Source organism: Diabrotica virgifera, chromosome 5 (genome assembly GCF_917563875.1).
Source record: "Diabrotica virgifera virgifera chromosome 5, PGI_DIABVI_V3a".
NCBI classification, from domain to species: domain Eukaryota; kingdom Metazoa; phylum Arthropoda; class Insecta; order Coleoptera; family Chrysomelidae; genus Diabrotica; species Diabrotica virgifera.
This window is the reverse complement of record NC_065447.1, coordinates 172,907,438-172,913,903: the sequence shown is the minus strand read 5'-3', so window position 1 is coordinate 172,913,903 and position 6,466 is coordinate 172,907,438. Positions and strand designations below refer to the sequence as shown.

The 6,466-nt window shown below is 32.8% G+C and overlaps 2 non-coding genes across 2 annotated transcripts; both read left to right on the top strand.

Moving 5' to 3' along the window:
• The first annotated feature begins 242 nt into the window (after nt 1-242).
• Trnam-cau (transfer RNA methionine (anticodon CAU)) lies at nt 243-314 on the top strand. The gene has a single exon. It is a non-coding gene; the product is annotated as a tRNA-Met (tRNA).
• Nucleotides 315-6,116: 5,802 nt separating this feature from the next.
• On the top strand, nt 6,117-6,190 carry Trnai-aau (transfer RNA isoleucine (anticodon AAU)). Its single transcript has one exon. It is a non-coding gene; the product is annotated as a tRNA-Ile (tRNA).
• Nucleotides 6,191-6,466: the final 276 nt, after the last annotated feature.

Sequence of the window (6,466 nt, the reverse complement as noted above, 5' to 3'; positions counted from 1 at the left end):
TACATATTATTTTGTATTTTGTCTTTACAAAACTCTTGAGTTGGTAGATTTGTGATATAAAAAAGATGCACTGATCTTAATTCATCTTATAATAAAGAATTTTCATCATTTACGTTTGAATATTTTTGTTTATATTTTGAAAGCATTTTCTGATAATATGCTTAAGTTTTAACGAGCAACTTATAACACAATTTACCGCTTCCTTGTATTGTTAAGCGGTATCTAATAAATTATTGATCATAAGCAGAGTGGCGCAGTGGAAGCGTGCTGGGCCCATAACCCAGAGGTCCGTGGATCGAAACCACGCTCTGCTAAGATCTTTTTTGTTTTTTATGTTCTGAAAATTTTTGTTAACAGCTTTTTAAGGAGTAAACATGTTTACAGTCAATTCATGCCATCACTAATTATTAATATTAGTACCCTTCAAAAGTTCCTCGAAATTTTTATTTTTTTTTATTTAGCAAATGCCTCGACAACTACTATAATAATGGCTATTGTTATGGTAGTGGTAGGTACGGTGAATTTTTGCAGTTAGGTAACTAGTAGCAGTACCGGCGCTAGGATATAAGGCGCCCGCCTGCAAAAGAAGCATAGGCGCCCTTCGGTGTCTTTTAAATTAGTATTTTGTATAGCACCGACACAAAAAGGTCATTTTGGCGCCCCCTAAACAGGGGCGCCCGCCTGCAGTGCATCCCTTGCAGGCCCGTTATCGCCGGCCCTGACTAGTAGTAAGTAGTGTCAGTGTCATGTGTAGTGTGTGTGTTGAGTAAGTGTCTTGTTACTTTGCAAAATCGACGTCATTGTCTTTGCAGAGACGCTAAATTTTATCTGAACAACGTCTGCGGCCCCTCCGGTGAATACCGATACCACAAGGACAGAAACTAGTCTCTATTCGGTAGGGATACACCGGTCACGGATTAATAAAGAAACAAACGAATCGGCAGGTCGATTGTAATATTTTAGGTATACCAGTAACATAAGCGTAGACCTCGGGTGCGTAGAGGGCCAATATCTATTTAATTATTGAATTTTTAGTAATTTTTTGATTAAAATTTAATAAACAGGATAATTTAAGGAGAAATAATAAGATAAATAATAAAATACAATGCACCCTTGTTAGAAATACCTTTCTTAGCAAAAACTTAATACTAACTTAGGAGTAAGATTATGCAAAACACCTGACTAGAACATTTTCCCGAGCAGATGCGAAGAGACTTCCTTGACTAAAAGAACAATTAGGATTTACCCGCAAGTAATATTTTAAATACGAAAAAATATATAGATTAGTGCCGATTCGATATGCGGTCTACCATCCAATATGCGGTCTACCGCAGAGTAACTAATTCGTTATGTGGTCTATCACAGAGTAGTTATTTCGATATGCGGCCACCACTAAATAATGTTAATGCATTCAGTAAATTTTGCAACTACTCGTATATACAGTATGGTGCAAATGAAAGGAATAAATTCTTTATTTCGTAAACCGATGACATTAGGGAAAATCCCGAAACAGGTCGATTTTTGTTTTTAAATTATGATATTTTGAATGAAGTAAAAGACAGACGTACTCTCAATCATTTATTGTAACTTCCGACGACCGGTTTCGCTCTCTAAACTATGCAGAGCATCTTCAGGTCAACGGTTACAAGTAACTAAATGATTCGGTTACAAGGAGGTACTACCTCAGTATTCATTAACATGATATATCTGCTTAAGTTATGCTAACGGGATATGGTGGAATAGACGGAGAATGTTGCAAAGGTAAACAAGTTTATGGAATTTGGGAATTTTTGAGGGTGAAGAGATAGTTGGTGAAAGACAACCAACAAATCTGTACCGGTTTTAAAGATTTTTATTTCTATTTATTAAAAGATTTTTGTTTTTATTTATATTTATTAAAGACTTCTATTTATTAGTGTATGTGTTAGTGTAAGACTAACAACGTTTGGATCAAAACGGGTCGATATCTAATATGTATGTTAGATGTGGACGTGCAGCTGTAACCTAAATTGTTAAAGTCAATACTCCTTGATGTTTTAATGAGAGGAGTAGTGGTCGTAAAAAGAATGAAAAATCGGAAAGCTTAAAAATTGTAGCTAAAAGGGTATATTAGCAGTCATATAGTAATAACAGTAATAAATGTGAATTGATAGACAACAATGTAGGTACATGAAATTGAGATATAAATTAAAGGGTGAGAATTAGAGTAGAAAAGAAAAGAAAGGAAGGGATTAAAATTCAGTTGAAAGTAATTGATTGTAAATTGAGACTATGTATTATTGATATAAGCAGTGAAGAAACATTAATAAACTATTGAAACAGATAAAAGAAAGGAATAGTAATAAAATATATTTTGGGGGTATACCTACATTGTGTTTTAAAATCTGTCAATAAACCCATTCAACATATGATATTTTGGCATATATATCATACTAGTGTCGTCATCCATCTGGGGGTGATGACGTAATCGATGATTTTTTTAAATGAGAATAGGGGTCGAGTGCTAGCTCATTTCAAAGGTCATTAAATTCACTATTTAGTCATATAAACATTTACACAATTATTTGTACAGGGCGTGCAAAAAAATTTTTAATGAAATTATTTGACAAAAAAGAAGAATGTATGTAGTTTATTTAATTCAAAATACATTTTACTGTTGCCCAGAAACAGAAAAAATGTTTATTTCAAAAATAAATATTGCTTTTCGATTAAATTCAATGTTCAAGCCAGCTCCCGCCAGCCACCTGTTTCTTAGGAAGTTTGAACATTTAATTTAAGCGAAAAACAATGTTTATTTGTGATATAAACATTTTTTTACTGATTTCTAACAGCAATAAAATGTATTTTAAATTAAATAAATTATATAGATTCTTCTTTTTTTGTCAAATAATTTAAATTAAAAAAATTTTTTGGGCGCCCTGTATAAACAATTATGTAAATGTTTATATTAATAAATAGAGAATTGAATGATCCAAATGAGCTAGCACACGACCCCTATTCTCATTTAAAAAAATCATCGATTACTTCATCACGCCCATATGGATGACGTTACTAGTATGACATTTATGGCAAAATATCATAATTTAAAAATAAAAATCGACCTGTTTCAGGATTTTTCCTTAAAGTCGCCGGTTTACGAAATAACGAATTTATTCCTTTCATTTGCACCATACTGTATAGTATCAAAATAAAGCTCATTTTTTGACCTAGGTATTTTAATTACGGTACTGTCTTGGCATTTTAATTATTCAAGTGAAAGTACTTAATTACCCAAATAGGTGCAAAACCAAATTAGAGAAAGTATGACAAACTAATGCAATTTTAATAGGTAATTTAACTAAATGGGTCGACAAACAAATCAGGAATGCTATAAGAAACTATAAGGACATTTGTTGTCTTCCAGTTGAATTTATTCTGTCGAATTGGTAACGCCTTATATTGTTAATTTTGTGAGAATCTGTTCGTGCTGTTTAACCGAAAATGCCAAGACGTGTTTTAGATGTAGATACTCTAATTTGTAACCTACATAAGTACTTTATTGCGGAAAAAAACAATGGTGGTCCTTTAAAATCGGTAACGTCTGTACAACAACGCGTGTGCGATGCTTTAGAAATTAGCGAATCAAAATTAAGATCTACAATTAAAAACGAGAATAGTGAAGTGCCGGAAAACGATCACCACCATACTCGCCTGTTATTAAAAACGAACAATATGTTAGAAGGACGAAAATTTCAAATTCGTAATATCATATATCAAATGCGTGCAAATAAGGAACATGTGACTTTAGGTACAATTTTACTTAAGTTAAAAGAGAGGAAATTTGCTGACATCGGCAGAACAAGTTTATGGCAAGTCCTACATAACATAGGATTCAAATTTAAAAAAGAGGATAACAGAAAAGCGCTTTGTGAAAGAAGTTCTGTTGTACACAAGAGAATTGAGTTTCTGAGAAAATAAATATAACATATTTAAAGAAGAAGGATCAACTTTTGTATATTTAGACGAAACATGGATATTTTCTAAGGGTGCTACCAAGAGAATATGGCAAGATGACAACATAAAATCGATCAAGCATGCTAGTGGAGAAGGGAAGCGACATATAATTCTGCACGCGGGAGGGAAGACAGGCTTTATAGAAGGTGCTGATTTAATATTTTCGTCTACATCAAAAAACAGTGACTATCGTGACAATATGAACACGGAAATGTTTGTGAAATGGTTGCGTGAAAAACTTCTTCCCGGATTAAGTGAGTCCAGCGTAATTATTTTAGACAATGCGCCTTATCATTCAGAAATACTAAACAAAAGTCCAACAAATTCGTGGAATGTAGATAAGATTAAAGAATGGCTAACAAATGAACGCATATCTATTCCACAGCATATATTAAAGTCTGAGTTGTTACGTTTGGCAAAAGAACGTGCAAAACCAAAAATCTTTGTGGTGGATCAGGTTACTGAAAGTTACGGGCATCAAGTTTTACGTCTTCCACCATACCACTGCCAGTTTAATCCCATCGAATATATATGGGGAATAGCAAAATAATATTACGACAACCATATTGGGCCTAATGGGTATACAGACGAAGCGGTTTGGGAAACTTGGCGAGAAGCACTTTCAATTGCAACTCCAGAAGTATGGCGGAACTGTATATACAAGTGCGAAAAATTAATTGAGGATTGGTGGATTCGTGAAAATAAAATTAACGAAATAAGCCCAATCATAATAACAATTAACGGTGACGACAGCGATGATGATGACAGCGATGGCGATGATAGTGTGAACAATAACGACTAAATCATTTTAGTAAAAAAAATTGGTACGTATATTGACTTAATAATATTTAGCATTTTACTTAAATATTTGATGTTTACATAATGCCCTGCTGTAGGATTTCCGGATCCTTTTCAAGGCGTGATTTGTTTGAAATCGAAACTATTTGTAGATATTGTAGGTACATACGTAATATTATAATATTGTTTTTAATAATTTTTATTTACGGGAAAAATACCCCATTATACATATAAACTATAAAATATACATGACTAACATAGAAAACATGCGATCTGATAAAAGAATAAAACAAGCTCAAATTAGTTTACAATGTCATATAAACGCTTTTTACACGCGTCAATTGAGTTTAATTTAAAAACATCCAACGTCAATATATCACTTAAATTGATTGTGACTTTATAGAAAACCATTTTAGAGATTAAATTAAAACATCAACAATACAGCAACGTTTAGCCTTCTACCTTTTATAAGTTATAATTTGTTTTATTTTTATTATATTGATATTCATGCAACAATTAATATTAGGTATATTGATTTTTGGCTACGGATAATGAACTGTTACAAAGAATCACGAAATTATGTCGTTTAGGCTTCTGAGGCTATACAAACACCTAAAATTTAAAATTATTTGATTTATATAAGAACCTCCTCAAATAAAAAATTACTGCGCCCATGTGTAAATAGTTAAACTACAGCGGACCAGTAAATTCGTTCATTTCTTTCTTAATCCATGACCGGTGTAAGTCTACCGAATAGACTTTATCTTCATTTTTTGAATTCAGTAATCTGAGTACCTAATCAGTTAATTTCTTATATGTGATCAAAATTCAAAACCTACTTGATACACTGATACCAACTACGAGTACTACCTAGGTACAGTGCTGTTTTTGTGACGGTACGCGCCGGTACAGCGTACCGGTACCTCTTGGTAAAAATAAAAAAAAGCAACAAAAATATAGACAAATCTCTGAATTTTTTCCTTGTTCCCAAATCGGTTTAAAACGCCCTTATTGAGGCTAAATCTAAAAAGTTTTCCTGGGGGCGGACCCCCTTATGAACACTCCCCAGAACCCCCCGGAACATTGCGTACCGGAACCTATATTGTTACAAAAACCACACTGCCTAGGTACACAAATTCAAAAATATCAAGGACATTCTTTATATTGTAAGACAGTGAGATAAATTAAATAAAAAAAATGAAAAGGGAAATAAAGCGATAATAAATAATATTGTTCTGTCTTTTGCTGTGAAAATGAAATTAAAACATTATGAGATATTTTTTACTTCTTATTAAAATCCGTGCAGTTGGAAAAAGCTAACAACTGGCCCATTAGCTCAGTTGGTTAGAGCGTCGTGCTAATAACGCGAAGGTCGTGGGTTCGATCCCCCCATGGGCCAATCTTTTTTTAATTTCTAATTTTAGAAAATTTTAAACTCGTGGTGCCCCATATTATTTTCTATCTATAATCAATTATATGACTTGAAGAATCTAATGACCTTTCCGTTTAATTACTTTTGTAATTGCTTTCATTTATTTATTATTTTCCTTCTTCTTTTCTGTATTTTTTCATCTCTAGCGCGAATCCCTTGTTTGATCTTTTTCTTAATTGACTAAATATTGACAATCATTTTTTGCACTTTTCTCTTTTTTAAGTCTCGGCTTCTAAATTAGCA